A 15,920-nucleotide genomic window follows, 5' to 3' on the forward strand; every position below is an offset into this window, starting at 1 on the left:
CTTGTAGACGTTGTTAGGCCTCCAAGTGCAGAGGTTTGTAGGACAGTAGCAAATTTCCCTCAAGTGGATGACCTAAGGTTTATCTATCCGTGGGATGTGTAGGATGAAGATGGTCTCTCTCAAACAACCCGGCAACCAAATAACAAAGAGTCTTTTGTGTCCCCAACACACCCAATACAATGGTAAATTGTATAGGTGCACTAGTTCGGCGAAGAGATGGTGATACAAGTGCAATATGGATGGTAGATATAGGTTTTTGTAATATGAAATTATAAAAACAGCAAGGTAGCAAGTGGTAAAAGTGAGCGTAAACGGTATTTCAATGCTAGGAAACAAGGCCTAGGGTTCATACTTTCACTAGTGCAAGTTCTCTCAGCAATAATAACATAATTGTATCATATAACTATCCCTCAACATGCAACAAAGAGTCACTCCAAAGTCACTAATAGCAGAGAACAAACGAAGAGATTATTGTAGGGTATGAAACCACCTCAAAGTTATCCTTTCTGATCGATCTATTCAAGAGTCCGTAGTAAAATAACATGAAGCTATTCTTTCCGTTCGATCTATCATAGAGTTCATACTAGAATAACACCTTAAGACACAAATCAACCAAAACCCTAATGTCACCTAGATACTCCAATGTCACCTCAAGTATCCGTGGGTATGATTATATGATATGCATCACACAATCTCAGATTCATCTATTCAAACCAACACAAAGAACTTCAAAGAGTGCCCCAAAGTTTCTACCAGAGAGTCAAGACGAAAACGTGTGCCAAGCCCTATACATAGATTCCCAAGGTCACAGAACCCGCAAGTTGATCACCAAAACGTACATCAAGTGAATCAATAAAATACCCCATTGTCACCACGGGTATCCCACGTAAGACATACATCAAGTGTTCTCAAATCCATAAAGACTCAATCCGATAAGATAACTTCAAAGGGAAAACTCAATCCATTACAAGAGAGTAGAGGGGGAGAAACATCGTAAGATCCAACTATAATAGCAAAGCTCGCGATACATCAAGATCGTGCCGAATCAAGAACACGAGAGAGAGAGAGAGAGATCAAACACATAGCTACTGGTACATACCCTCAGCCCCGAGGGTGAACTACTCCCTCCTCGTCATGGAGAGCGCCGGGATGATGAAGATGGCCACCGGTGAGGGATCCCCCCTCCGGCAGGGTGCCGGAACAGGGTCCCGATTGGGTTTTGGTGGCTACAGAGGCTTGCGGCGGCGGAACTCCTGATCTAGGTTATGTTCTGGAAGTTTGGGTATATATAAGAGGTGTTGACGTCGGGAACAAGTCAGGGGGGGTCTCCGAGGCGGCCACGAGGTAGGGGGCGCGCCCAGGGGAGTAGGGCGCGCCCCCCACCCTTGTGGGTGCCTCAGGACTCTTCTGGCCCATCTCCGATGCTCCGTGGGCTTCTTCTGGTCCAAAGATAATCTCCGTGAAATTTCAGGTCAATTGGACTCCGTTTGGTTTTCGTTTTCTGCGATACTCAAAAACAAGGAAAAAACAGAAACTGGCACTGGGCTCTAGGTTAATAGGGTAGTCCCAAAAATAATATAAAATAGCATATAAAACATCCTAGATGGATAATATAATAGCATGGAACAATAAAAAAGTATAGATACGTTGGAGATTTATCAAGCATCCCCAAGCTTAATTCCTGGTTGTCCTCGAGTAGGTAAATGATAAAAACAGAATTTTTGATGTGGAATTCTACCTAACATATTTATCAATGTAATCTTATTTATTGTGACAAGAATATTCAGATCCATAAGATTTAAGAAAAAAGTTTAATATTGACATAAAAATAACAATTATTCAAGCATACTAACATAGTAATCATGTCTTCTCAAAATAACATGGTTAAAGAAAGTTCATCCCTACAAAATCATATAGTTTGGCTATGCTCCATCTTCGTCACACAAAATATTCAAATCATGCACAACCCCGGTTTCAGCCAAGCAATTGTTTCATACTTTAGTATTTTCAAACATTTTCAACTTTCACGCAATACATGAGCATGAGCCATGGACATAGCACTATGGGTGAAATAGAATATGATGATGGAGGTTGTGTGGAGAAGACAAAAAGGATAAAGTCTCATATCGACGCGGCTAATCAACGGGCTATGGAGATGCCCATCAATTGATGTCAATGCAAGGAGTAGAGATTGCCATGCAACGGATGCACTAGAGCTATAAATGTATGAAAACTCAACAAAAGAAACTAAGTGGGTGTGTGTCCAACTTGCTTGCTCACGAGACCTAGGGCATTTGAGGAAGCCCATTGTTGGAATATACAAGCCAAGTTCTATAATAAAAAATTCCCACTAGTATATGAAAGTGACAAAATAAGAGACTCTCTATCATAAAGATCATGGTGCTACTTTGAAGCACAAGTGTGGAAAAAGGATAGTAGCATTGTCCCTTTTTTATTTTTCTTTTTTTGGGCCTTCCTTTTTTATTTGGCCTTTCTCATATTTTTTTGCCTTTCCTTTTTTTATTTGGCCTTTTTTTTCAAGGGACAATGCTCTAATAATGATGATCATCACACTTCTATTTATTTACAACTCATGGATTACAAGTCGATACTAGAACAAAATATGACTCTATATGAGTGCCTCCGGCGGTGTACCGGGATGGGCAATGAATCAAGAGTGACATGTATGAAAAATTATGCATGGTGGCTTTGCCAAAAAATACGATGTCAACTACATGATCATGCAAGGCAATATGACAATGATGAAACGTGTCATAATAAATGAAACGGTGGAAAGTTTCATGGCAATATATCCCGGAATGGCTATGGGAATGCCATAATAGGTAGGTATGGTGGCTGTTTTGAGGAAGATATAAGGAGGTTTATGTGTGATAGAGCGTATCATATCACGGGGTTTGGATGCACCGGCGAAGTTTGCACCAACTCTCAAGGTGAGAAAGGGCAATGCACTGTACCGAAGAGGCTAGCAATGATGGAAGGGTGAGAGTGCGTATAATCCACGGACTCAACATTAGTCATAAAGAACTCACATACTTATTGCAAAAATCTACAATTCATTAAAACAAAGTACTACACACATGCTCCTAGGGGAAGGGTTGGTAGGAGTTAACCATCGCGCGATCCCGACCTCCACACATAAGGAGGACAATCAAAGAGATACCTCATGCTTCAAATTTGTTACACAACGGTTACCATACGTGCATGCTATGAGACTTTCAAACTTCAACACAAGTATTTCTCAAATTCACAATTACTCAACTAGCACGACTCTAATATTACCATCTTCATATCTCAAAACAATCATCAAGCATCAAACTTCTCATAGTATTCAATGCACTCTATATGAAAGTTTTTATTGTACCCATCTTGGATGCCCATCATATTAGGACTAATTTTATAACCAAAGCAAATTACCATGCTGTTTAAGACTCTCAAAATAATATAAGTGAAGCATGAGAGTTCAACTATTTCTTCAAAATAAAACCACCGCCGTTCTCTAAAAGGATATAAGTGAAGCACTAGAGCAAGTGACAAACTACTCCGAAAGATATAAGTGAAGATCGATGAGTAGTTGAATAATTATGCAACTATGTGAAGAATCTCTAACATTTAAGAATTTCAGATCTTGTTATATTATTCAAACAGCAAGCAAAACAAAATAAAACAACATTTGAAGGATAGAACAACTCATGTGAAGAAGCAAAAACTTAGGCTAACCGATAATTGTTGATGAAGAAAGGTGGGATGCCTACCGGGGCATCCCCAAGATTAGATTCTTGAGACTTCTTTAAATATTATCTTGGGGTGCCTTGGGCATCCCCAATCTTGAGATTTTGTGTCTCCTTAATTCATCTCATATCACGGTTTCCTAAATCTCGAAAGCTTCATCCACACCAAACTCAACAAGAAATCATGAGATAAGTTAGTATAAACCAATGCAAAGACCTTATCATTTTATACTGTAACAAATCACTAAAATTATTATTCAACATTGCATACTAAATTCCTCTGCATATTTAATACTCCTATCCTCAAATAGAATCATTAAACAAGCAAACATATGCAAACAATGCAAACATAACAGCAATCTGCCAAAACAGTACAGTCTGTAAAGAATGCAAGATTCATCATACTTACCTAACTCTAAACATTATGAAATTCTACCACAATATATAAAATTTATTAGATCTTTTTATGAAAAAAGTTTCAACATTTTATCATATTCTGGCTTTTCTAGGGAATTTTTGCAACAGCGATAAACTTTCTGTTTTGAAACAGCAACATGTATACTTGCAAAATAAGCATGGTAAAGGCTATCCTTGACATTTTTATTGAAAATAGAGATGCAAAACATTATTCTAAATAACATCAAGAAAATACTAACAAAATAAAATGACGCTCCAAGCAAAACACATATCATGTGGTGAATAAAAATATAGCTCCAAGTAAAGTTACCGATGAACGAAGACGAAAGAGGGGATGCCATCCGGGGCATCCCCAAGCTTAGGCTCTTGGTTGTCATTTAATATTACCTTTGGGTGCCTTGGGCATCCCCAAGCTTAGGCTCTTGCCACTCCTTATTCCATAGTCCATCAAATCTTTACCCAAAACTTGAAAACTTCACAACACAAAACTCAACAGAAAACTCGCAAGCTCCGTTAGTATAAGAAAATAAATCACCACTTAGGTACTGTTGTGAACTCATTCTAAATTCATATTGGTGTAATATCTACTGTATTCCAACTTCTCTATGGTTCATACCCTCCGATACTACTCATAGATTCAACAAAATAAGCAAACAACACATAGAAAACATAATCTGTCAAAAACAGAACAGTATGTAGTAATCTGTATCATTCGAATACTTCCGGAACTTTAAAAATCCCTACCAAATTAGGAAAACCTGACCAATTTGTTGTGTAACAATCCAGAGCAAAAAGAATCAGATAAAAAGCACATTTATGTGAATTATCAAAACTTATTTACTGGGCGCAAAAGTTTCTGATTTTCAGCAGGATCAACACAACTATCACCGTAAGCTATCCTAAAGGTCTTACTTGGCACTTTATTGAAACAAAATCTATAAAACATGATTACTATAGTAGCTTTATCATGTGGGCACACAAAAATAGTAAGGGTAAATATTGGGTTGTCTTCCAACAAGCGCTTTTCTTTAATGCCTTTTAGATAGGCATGATGATTTCAATGATGCTCACATAAAAGATAAGACTTGAAACACAAAGAGAGCATCATGAAGAATATGACTAACACATTTAAGTCTAACCCACTTCCTATGCATATGGATTTTATGAGAAAACAACTTATGGGAATAATAATCAACTAGCATAGGAAGGCAAAACAAACATAACTTTAAAACTTTAAGCATATAGAGAGGAAACTTGATATCATTGCAACTCCTACAAGCATATATTCCTCCCTCATAATAATTTTCAGTAGCATCATGAAAGAATTCAACCATATAACCAGCACATAAAGCATTCTTTTCATGATCTACTTGCATATAAATTTTACTACTCTCCACATAAGAAAATTTATTCTCATCAATAGTAGTGGGAGCAAACTCAACAAAATAACTATCATGTGAAGCATAATCCAATTGAAAATTAAAATCATGATGACAAGTTTCATGGTTATCTTTATTCTTTAGAGCATACGTGTCATCACAATAATCATCATAAATAGGAGGCATGCTTTCATCATAATAAATTTTCTCAGCAAAACTTGGGGGACTAAACACATCATCTTCATCAAACATGGCATCCCCAAGCTTGTGGCTTTGCATATCATTAGCATCATGGGTATTCAAATAATTCATACTAACAACATTGCAATCATGCTCATCATTCACATATTTTATGCCAAGCATTCTATGGAATTCCTCTTCTAGTACTTGAGCACAATTTTCCTTCCCATCATTTTCACGAAGCACAATTTTCCTTCCCATCATTTTCACGAAAGATATTAAAAAGATGAAGCATATGAGGCACCCTTAATTTCAATTTTTTTGTAGTTTTCTTTTATAGACTAAAATAGTGATAAAACAAGAAACTAAAAGATTCGATTGCAAGATCTAAAGATATACCTTCAAGCACTCACCTCCCCGGCAACGGTGCCAGAAATTAGCTTCATTGACGGGGTATTAGTGCCTCTTTCCTCGCCTCCCCAGCAACGGCGCCAAAAATTGCTTGATGTCTACTACGCAACCTTCTTCTTGTAGACGTTGTTGGGCCTCCAAGTGCAGAGGTTTGTAGGACAGTAGCAAATTTCCCTCAAGTGGATGACCTAAGGTTTATCAATCCGTGGGATGTGTAGGATGAAGATGGTCTCTCTCAAAAAACCCTACAACCAAATAACAAAGAGTCTCTTGTGTCCCCAACACACCCAATACAATGGTAAATTGTATAGGTGCACTAGTTCGGCGAAGAGATGGTACAAGTGCAATATGGATGGTAGATATATGTTTTTGTAATATGAAATTATAAAAACAGCAAGGTAGCAAGTGGTAAAAGTGAGCGTAAACGGTATTGCAATGCTAGGAAACAAGGCCTAGGGTTCATACTTTCACTAGTGCAAGTTCTCTCAACAATAATAACATAATTGGATCATATAACTATCCCTCAACATGCAACAAAGAGTCACTCCAAAGTCACTAATAGCGGAGAATAAACGAAGAGATTATTGTAGGGTATGAAACCACCTCAAAATTATCCTTTCTGATCGATCTATTCAAGAGTCCGTAGTAAAATAACACGAACCTATTCTTTCCGTTCGATCTATCATAGAGTTCATACTAGAATAACACCTTAAGACACAAATCAACCAAAACCCTAATGTCACCTAGATACTCCAATGTTACCTCAAGTATCCGTGGGTATGATTATACGATATGCATCACACAATCTCAGATTCATCTATTGAAACCAACACAAAGAACTTCAAAGAGTGCCCCAAAGTTTCTACCGAAGAGTCAAGACGAAAACGTGTGCCAACCCCTATACATAGATTCCCAAGGTCACAGAACCCGCAAGTTGATCACCAAAACATACATCAAGTGAATCAATAGAATACCCCATTGTCACCACGGGTATCCCACGTAAGACATACATCAAGTGTTCTCAAATCCATAAAGACTCAATCCGATAAGATAACTTCAAAGGGAAAACTCAATCCATTACAAGAGAGTAGAGGGGGAGAAACATCATAAGATCCAACTATAATAGCAAAGCTCGTGATACATCAAGATCGTGCCGAATCAAGAACACGAGAGAGAGAGAGATCAAACACATAGCTACTGGTACATACCCTCAGCCCCGAGGGTGAACTACTCCCTCCTCGTCATGGAGAGCGCCGGGATGATGAAGATTGCCACCGGTGAGGGATCCCCCCTCCGGCAGGGTGTCGGAACAGGGTCTCGATTGGTTTTTGGTGGCTACAGAGGCTTGCGGCGGTGGAACTCCCGATCTAGGTTATGTTCTGGAAGTTTGGGTATATATAAGAGGTGTTGGCGTTGGGAACAAGTTAGGGGGGGTCTCCGAGGCGGCCACGAGGTAGGGGGGGTGCGCCCAGGGGGGTAGGGAACGCCCCCACCCTCGTGGGTGCCTCGGGACTCTTTTGGCCCATCTTCGATACTCCGTGGGCTTCTTCTGGTCCAAAAATAATCTCCGTGAAATTTCAGGTCAATTGGACTCCGTTTGGTTTTCCTTTTCTGCGATACTCAAAAACAAGGAAAAAAAGAAATTGGCACTGGGCTCTAGGTTAGTAGGTTAGTCCAAAAAATCATATAAAATAGCATATAAATGCATATAAAACATCCTAGATGGATAATATAATAGCATGGAAAAATAAAAAATTATAGATACGTTGGAGACGTATCAGGGAGTGAAGCGCTCTTGGTAAGTGGAAATTGGTATAAGGAAAAAATTATATAGTGTGCTGAAATTTATAGTCACTTGTTACTATGGAAAACAATCCTTTAAGGGGTTTGTTCGGGGTATCTTCACCTCGACCGGAAACTCAATTAGTTGCCCCTCAACCTACTTCACCTACTGAAAATATTGGTTATGAAATTCCTTCGGGTATGATAGAACAACTGCTAGTTAATCCTTATGCAGGAGACGGAACTGAACATCCTGATATGCATTTGATAAATGCGGATGAAATTTGTGGATTATTTAAGCTTGCAGGTTTACCCGGAGATGAAGCTAAGAAGAAGGTATTCCCTTTATCTTTAAAGGGAAAGGCATTGACATGGTATAGGCTATGTGATGGTGTTGGATCTTGGAATTGGAATCGATTGAAATTGGAATTTCACCAAAAAAATTAGCTTATGCATCTTGTTCACCGTGATCGGAATTACATATATAATTTTTGGCCTCGTGAAGGATAAAGTATCGCTCTAGCTTGGGGGAGGCTTAATTCAATGTTATATTGATGCCCCAATCATGAGTTCTTTAGAGAAATTATTATTCAGAATTTTATGCTCGGCTTTCTCACAATGATCGATCCATGCTCGATACTTCTTGTACTGGTTCCTTTATGAAGAAGACTATTGGTTTCAAGTGGGATCTTTTAGAAAGAATTAAACACAACTCTGAAGATTGGGAACTTGAAGAAGGTAAAGAGTCAGGTATGAAGCTCGGGTTTGATTGTGTTAAATCTTTTATGAATATTGATGCTTTTCAAAAGTTTAGCACCAAATATGGACTTGACTCTGAGATAGTAGCCTCTTTCTGTGAATCATTTGCTACTCATGTTGATCTCCCTAAGGAGAAGTGGTTTACATATCATTTCCCTATTAAAGAAGAAATTAAAGAACCTGTTTTAGCTAAAGATGAAAGTATCATTTACATTGTTGATCTAGTTGTGCCAACTGCTTATACTGAAAAACCAACTTTCCCTGTTAGGATACAGGAACATGCTAAGGTATCAACTGTGGTTGGCAAAAGTAATATTAAAGCACCTAAATCCTCTGAACAAATTAAAGTAGAACCTAGTGTTGCTATGGTTAAAGATCTCTTGGTAGAAACTATTGATGGGCATGTTATTTACTTATGTGATGAAGGTGCTAGAATTGCCAAACCCGTTGAAAAAGATAAACATAGACCCGTAGTTGGTATGCCTGTTGTCTCAGTTAAAATTGGAGATCATTGCTATCATGGTTTATGTGACTTGGGTGCTAGTGTGAGTGCTATTCCTTTTACTCTTTACCAAGAAATTATGAATGACATAGCACCCGCTGAAATGGAAGACATAGTTGTTACTTTTTAACTTGCTAATAGAGACACCATCACACCACTTGCGATAGTTAGAGATGTTGAAGTTTTGTGTGGGAAAATAAAATACCCTACTCATTTTCTAGTTCTTGGTTCCCCACAAGATGATTTTTGTCCCATTATCTATGGTAGTCCCTTCTTGAACACCGTTAATGCTAAGATAGATTGTGAAAAACAAATTGTTGGTGTCAGTTTTGGTGATGAGTCTCATGAGTTTAATTTCTCTAAGTTTAGTAGACAACCTTGTAATGAAGAATTACCTAGTAAGGATTAAATAATTGGTCTTGCTTATATTTTCATGCCTCCTACTGACCCTCTAGAACAATATTTGCTAGACCATGAAAATGATATGCACTTGCGTGAAAGAAATGAAATAGATAAAATATTCTTTGAACAACAACCTATCCTAAAACTCAATTTGCCTATTGAAACTCTAGGGGGTCCTCCTCCACCTAAAGGTGATCCTATGTTTGAATTGAAACAATTGCCTGACACTTTGAAGTATGCTTATCTTAATGAGAAAAAGATATATCATGTTATTGTTAGTGCTAACCTTCCAGAGCATGAAGAAGAAAGATTATTGAAAATTCTGAGGAAGCACCATGCTGCTATTGGATATACTCTTGATGATCTTAAGGGCATTAGTCCCACTCTATATCAACACAAGATTAATATGGAATCTTATGCTAAACCCGTTGTTGATCACCAACGAAGGTTGAATCCTAAAATGAAAGAAGCGGTAAGAGCTAAAATATTAAAGCTTCTAGAAGCAGGTATAATCTATGCCATAGCTGATAGTAGATGGGTAAGTCTTGTTCATTGTGTCCCTAAGAAGGGAGGTATTACTTTTGTTCCTAATGATAAAAATGAGCTTAGCCCACAAAGAATTGTTACTGGCTATAGAATGGTAATTGATTTTAGAAAATTCAATAAAGCTACTAGAAAAGATCATTACCCTCTGCCTTTTATTGATCAAATGTTAGAAAAGATCATCTAAGCACACACACTTTTGTTTCCTTGATGGATATTCTGGTTTCTCTCACATACCTGTTTCACAACCTGATCAAGAGAAAACCACCTCTACTTGTCCCTTTGGAACTTATGCTTATAGACGTATGCCTATTGGTTTATGCAATGCACCTGCTACCTTTCAAAGATGTATGACTGCTATATTCTCTGATTTTTGTGTAAAGATTGTTGAGGTTTTCATGGATGATTTTTCCGTTTACGGAACTTCTTTTGATGATTGCTTAAGCAACCTAGATCGAGTTTTGCAGAGATGTGAACAAACTAATCTTGTCTTGAATTGGGAGAGAAGTGTCACTTTATGGTTAATGAAGGTATTGTCTTGGGCCATGAAATTTCTGAACGAGGTATTGAGGTGGATAAAGCTAAAGTTGATGCAATTGAGAAAATGCCATGTCCTAAATATAAAAAAGCTATTCGTAGTTTCCTTGGTCATGCTGGTTTCTATAGGAGGTTTATTAATGAATTCTCTAAAATTTCTAGACCTCTGACTAATCTTTTACAAAAGGATGTTCCATTTGTTTTTATGATGATTGTGTAGAAGCCTTTGAAACACTTAAGAAAGCCTTAACTTCTGTACCTATTGTCCAACCACCTGATTGGAACTTGCCTTTTGAATTTATGTGTGATGCTAGTGATTATGTTGTTGGTGCTGTTCAGGGACAAAGAGTTGGTAAGAAATTAAATGTTATCCATTATGCTAGCAAAACTCTAGACAATGCCCAAAGAAATCATGCTACTACTGAAAAATAATTTTTAGTAGTTGTGTTTGCTTGTGATAAATTCAGATCTTACATTGTTGATTCCAAAGTAATTGTTCACACTGATTCATACAAAAACAACAACAACAACAAAGCCTTTAGTACCAAACAAGTTGGGGTAGGCTAGAGGTGAAACCCATCAGATCTCGCGACCAACTCATGGCTTTGGCACCTGGATAGCAAGATTCCACGCACCCTTGTCCATAGCTAGTTCTTTGGTGATACTCCAATCCTTCTGGTCTCTCTTAACAGACTCTTCCCATGTCAGATTTGGTCTACCCCGACCTCTCTTGACATTCTCTGCATGCTTTAGCCATCCGCTATGCACTTGAGCTTCTGGAGGCCTACGCTGAATATGCCCAAACCATCTCAGACGATGTTGGACAAGCTTCTCTTCAATTGGTGCTACCCCAACTCTATCTCGTATAGCATCATTCCAGACTCGATCCTTCCTCGTGCGGCCACACATCCATCTCAACATACACATCTCCACCACTCCTAACTGTTGAACATGTCACCTTTTAGTCGGCCAACACTCAGCGCCATACAACATTGCAGGGTGAACTGTCGTCTTGTAGAACTTGCCTTTTAGCTTTTGTGGCACTCTCTTGACCCAGAGAATGCCAGAAGCTTGGCGCCACTTCATCCATCCGGCTTTGATTCGGCGGTTCACATCCTCATCAATACCCACATCCTCCTGCAGCATTGACCCCAAATATTGAAAGGTGTCCTTCTAAGGTACCAGCTGCCCATCAAGGCTAACCTCCTCCTCCTCCTCACACCCAGTAGTACTGAAACCGCATATCATGTATTCGGTTTTAGTTCTACTAAGCCTAAACCCTTTCGATTCCAAAGTTTGTTTCCATAACTCTAACTTCCTATTTACCGCCATCCGACTATCGTCAACTAGCACCACATCATCTGCAAAGAGCATACACCATGGGATATCTCCCTGTATATCCCTTGTGACCTCATCCATCACCAAGGCAAAAAGATAAGGGCTCAAAGCTGACCCTTGATGCAGTCCTATCTTAATCGGGAAGTCATCAGTGTCGACATCACTTGTTCGAACACTTGTCACAACATTATCGTACATGTCCTTGATGAGGGTAATGTACTTTACTGGGACTTTGCGTTTCTCCAAGGCCCATCGCATGACATTCTGTGGTATCTTACCATATGCCTTCTCCAAGTCAATGAACACCATATGCAAGTCCTTCTTTTGCTCCCTGTATCTCTCCATAAGTTGTTGTACCAAGAAAATGGCTTCCATGGTCGACCTCCCAGGCATGAAACCAAACTGATTTTTGGTCACGCTTGTCATTCTCCTTAAGCGGTGCTCAATGACTCTCTCCCATAGCTTCATTGTATGGCTCATCAGCTTAATTCCACGGTAATTAGTACAACTCTAAACATCCCCCTTGTTCTTGAAGATTGGTACTAATATACTCTATCTCCATTCTTGTGGCATCTTGTTTGCCTGAAAATTAAGGTTGAAAAGCTTGGTTAGCCATACTATCGCTATGTCCCCGAGGCCTTTCCACACCTCAATGGGATACAATCAGGTCCCATTGCCTTGCCTCCTTTCATCCTTTTTAAAGCCTCCTTAACCTCAGACTCCTGGATTCGCCACACAAAACACATGGTGGTCTCATCAAAGGAGTCGTCCAGTTCAATGGTAGAAGTCTCATTCTCCCCATTCAACAGCTTGTCGAAGTACTCCCGCTATCTATGCTTAATCTCCTCGTCCTTCACCAAGAGTTGGTATGCTCCGTCCTTGATGCATTTGACTTGGCCAATATCCCTCGTCTTCCTCTCTCGGATCTTGGCCAAACTTATAGATGTCCCTTTCACCTTCCTTCGCACCTAACCGTTGGTAGAGGTTCTCATATGCCCGACCCCTTGCTTCACTGATAGCTCGCTTTGCGGCATTCTTCTCCATCTTGTACTTCTCTATTTTGTCTGCACTCCTATCCAGGTATAGGCGTCTGAAGAAATCTTTCTTCTCTTTAATCGCCTTCTGGACATCATCATTCCACCACCAGGTATCCTTATCTTCACCTCTCCTTCCCCCGGACACTCCGAACTCCTCCGAGGCCACCTTATGAATGCAAGTGGCCATCTTCATCCACACATTGTCTGCATCTCCTCCTTCCTCCCAAGGGACCTCCTTAATGAACCTCTCCTTGAACGCCTGAGCTACCTCCCCCTTGAGCTTCCACCACTTTGTTCTAGCGACTTTGGCATGCGTATCCCGCTGGACACGAATCCGAAAGCGGAAGTCAGCAACCACCAGCTTATGCTGAGGTACAACACTCTCTCCAGGTATCATCTTACAGTCGAGGCATGCCTATCTTCTCTTCTCGAGAGGATGAAATCAATCTGGCTAGAGTGTTGGCCACTACTAAAAGTCACTAGATGTGATTCTCTCTTTCTAAAGAGGGTGTTGGCTACAATCATGTCGTAAGCTAGAGCAAAGCTTAAGACAGCTTCTCCTTCTTGATTCCTGATGCTATAGCCAAAGCCCCCATGCGCCCCTTCAAAACCTGTGTTAGATGTACCCACGTGGGCATTGAGGTCTCCTCCTATGAAGAGCTTCTCGGCAATCGTACACTCCTAACCATGTCTTCTAGGCCTTCCTAGAACTCCCTCTTGGTGTTCTCATTGTGGCCTACTTGCGGGGCATACGCGCTGATAACATTGAGAACTAAGTCCCCAACTACCAGCTTGACCAGGATAATCCGATGCCCATGTCTCTTGACGTCTACCACTCCACACTTTAGGCTCTTGTCGATCAAGATGCCTACACCATTTCTGTTTGTAGCCATCCCCGTGTACCACAACTTGAAGCCGGTATCCTCCACCTCCTTCGCCTTCTGTCCCCTCCATTTGGTCTCTTGGACACAAAGGATGTCAACACCTCTCGTCACCGCTGCATCAACTAGCTCCCTAAGCTTCCGTGTCAAAGACCCTATGTTCCAGCTAGCTAAGCGAATCCTCCTAGGCTCGGCTAGCTTCCTTACCCTTCGCACTCGTCGAGTCAAATGCGAAGACCCTTGCTCATTTTCCACTACATCCGGGTGCCGATGTAGCGCGCCACTAAGGATGTGACAACCCGATCCTCGCTCACTTGCCACCGTATCTAGATAAGATACAGTGCGCCACCAGGGGGGTGACGGCCTGGCCCTTACCCATTTTCCACCACACCTGGGTTTCGATGTGGCACGTCGCTGAGAGGGCTACGCCCCAATGCAAATCTTTTGGGTTTCATCTCCATAAGAGTGGCTGATTTTTTACATTGGCTCGCCAAGCCTATCACAACCCTCCTCCTTTACCCGGGCTTGGGACCGGCTAGGTTGAGACAACATATGCGGAGTAAATTGTTCACACTGATCATGCTGCCATAAAATATCTTATGTAAAAGAAAGATGCTAAACCTAGACTCATTAGGTGGGTTCTCTTGCTACAAGAATTTTATTTACATATCACTGATAGGAAAGGAGCTGAGAACCCCATAGTTGACAACTTGTCTAGGTTAGAAAATATTCTTGATGACCCACTACCTATTGATGATAGCTTTCTTGATGAACAACTAGTTGCAATAAATGTTTCTCATAATACTCCTTGGTATGCTGACTATGCTAATTACATTGTTGCTAAATTTATACCACCTGGTTTCACATACCAACAAAAGAAAAAAAATTCTTCTATGCTTTAAGACATTACTTTTGGGATGACCCACATCTTTATAAGGAGGGAGTAGATGGTATTATTAGATGTTGTGTACCTGAGCATGAATAGGAACAAATCTTATGGAAATGTCACTCCGAAGCTTATGGAGGACATCATGCAGAGATAGAACTGCTCACAAGGTATTACAATCTAGTTTTTATTGGCCTACTCTTTTCAAGGATGCCCATAAGTTTGTCTTTTCTTGTGATGAATACTGAAGAATTGGTAATATTGGTAAGCGTCGGGAAATGCCTATGAATTACTCACTTGTTGTTGAACCATTTGATGTTTGGGGTATTGAGTATATGGGACCTTTTCCTTCCTCTAATGGGTATACTCATATTTTGGTTGATGTTGATTATGTTACTAAGTGGGTAGAAGCTATTCCAACTAGTAGTGCTGATCATAACACTTCCATTAAAATGCTTAAAGAAGTTATTTTCCCAAGGTTAGGAGTTCCTAGGTATTTAATGACTGATGGTGGTTCACACTTTATTCATGGTGCTTTCCGTAAAATGCTTGCTAAATATGATGTTAACCATAGAATTGCATCACCCTATCATCCTCAATCTAGTGGTCAAGTTGAACTTAGCAATAGAGAAATAAAATTAATGTTACAAAAGACTATCAATAGGTCCCGAAAGAATTGGTCTAAGAAATTGGATGATGCACTTTGGGCCTACTGAACAGCTTAAAAAAATCCTATGGGTATGTAACCTTATAAAATGGTCTACGGAAAAGCTTGTCATTTGCTTATTGAGTTAGAACATAAAGCATATTGGGCAATCAAAGAACATAATTATGATTTCAAACTTGCCGATGAAAAGAGGTTATTTGATATTAGCTCACTAGATGAATGGAGAACCCAAGCCTATGAAAATGCCAAACTATTCAACGAAAAAGTTAAAAGATGGCATGATAAAAGAATCCAAAAGCGGGAATTTAGAGTTGAAGAATATGTTCTTCTGTACAACTCTCATTTTAGCTTGTTTGCAGGAAAACTTCTGTCCAAATGGGAAGGACCATATATTATCGAAGAGGTGTATCGCTCTGGATCTATCAAGATTAATAATGCCGAAGGTACTAA

Source organism: Triticum urartu, chromosome 3 (genome assembly GCF_003073215.2).
Source record: "Triticum urartu cultivar G1812 chromosome 3, Tu2.1, whole genome shotgun sequence".
Classification (NCBI taxonomy): Eukaryota; Viridiplantae; Streptophyta; class Magnoliopsida; order Poales; family Poaceae; genus Triticum; species Triticum urartu.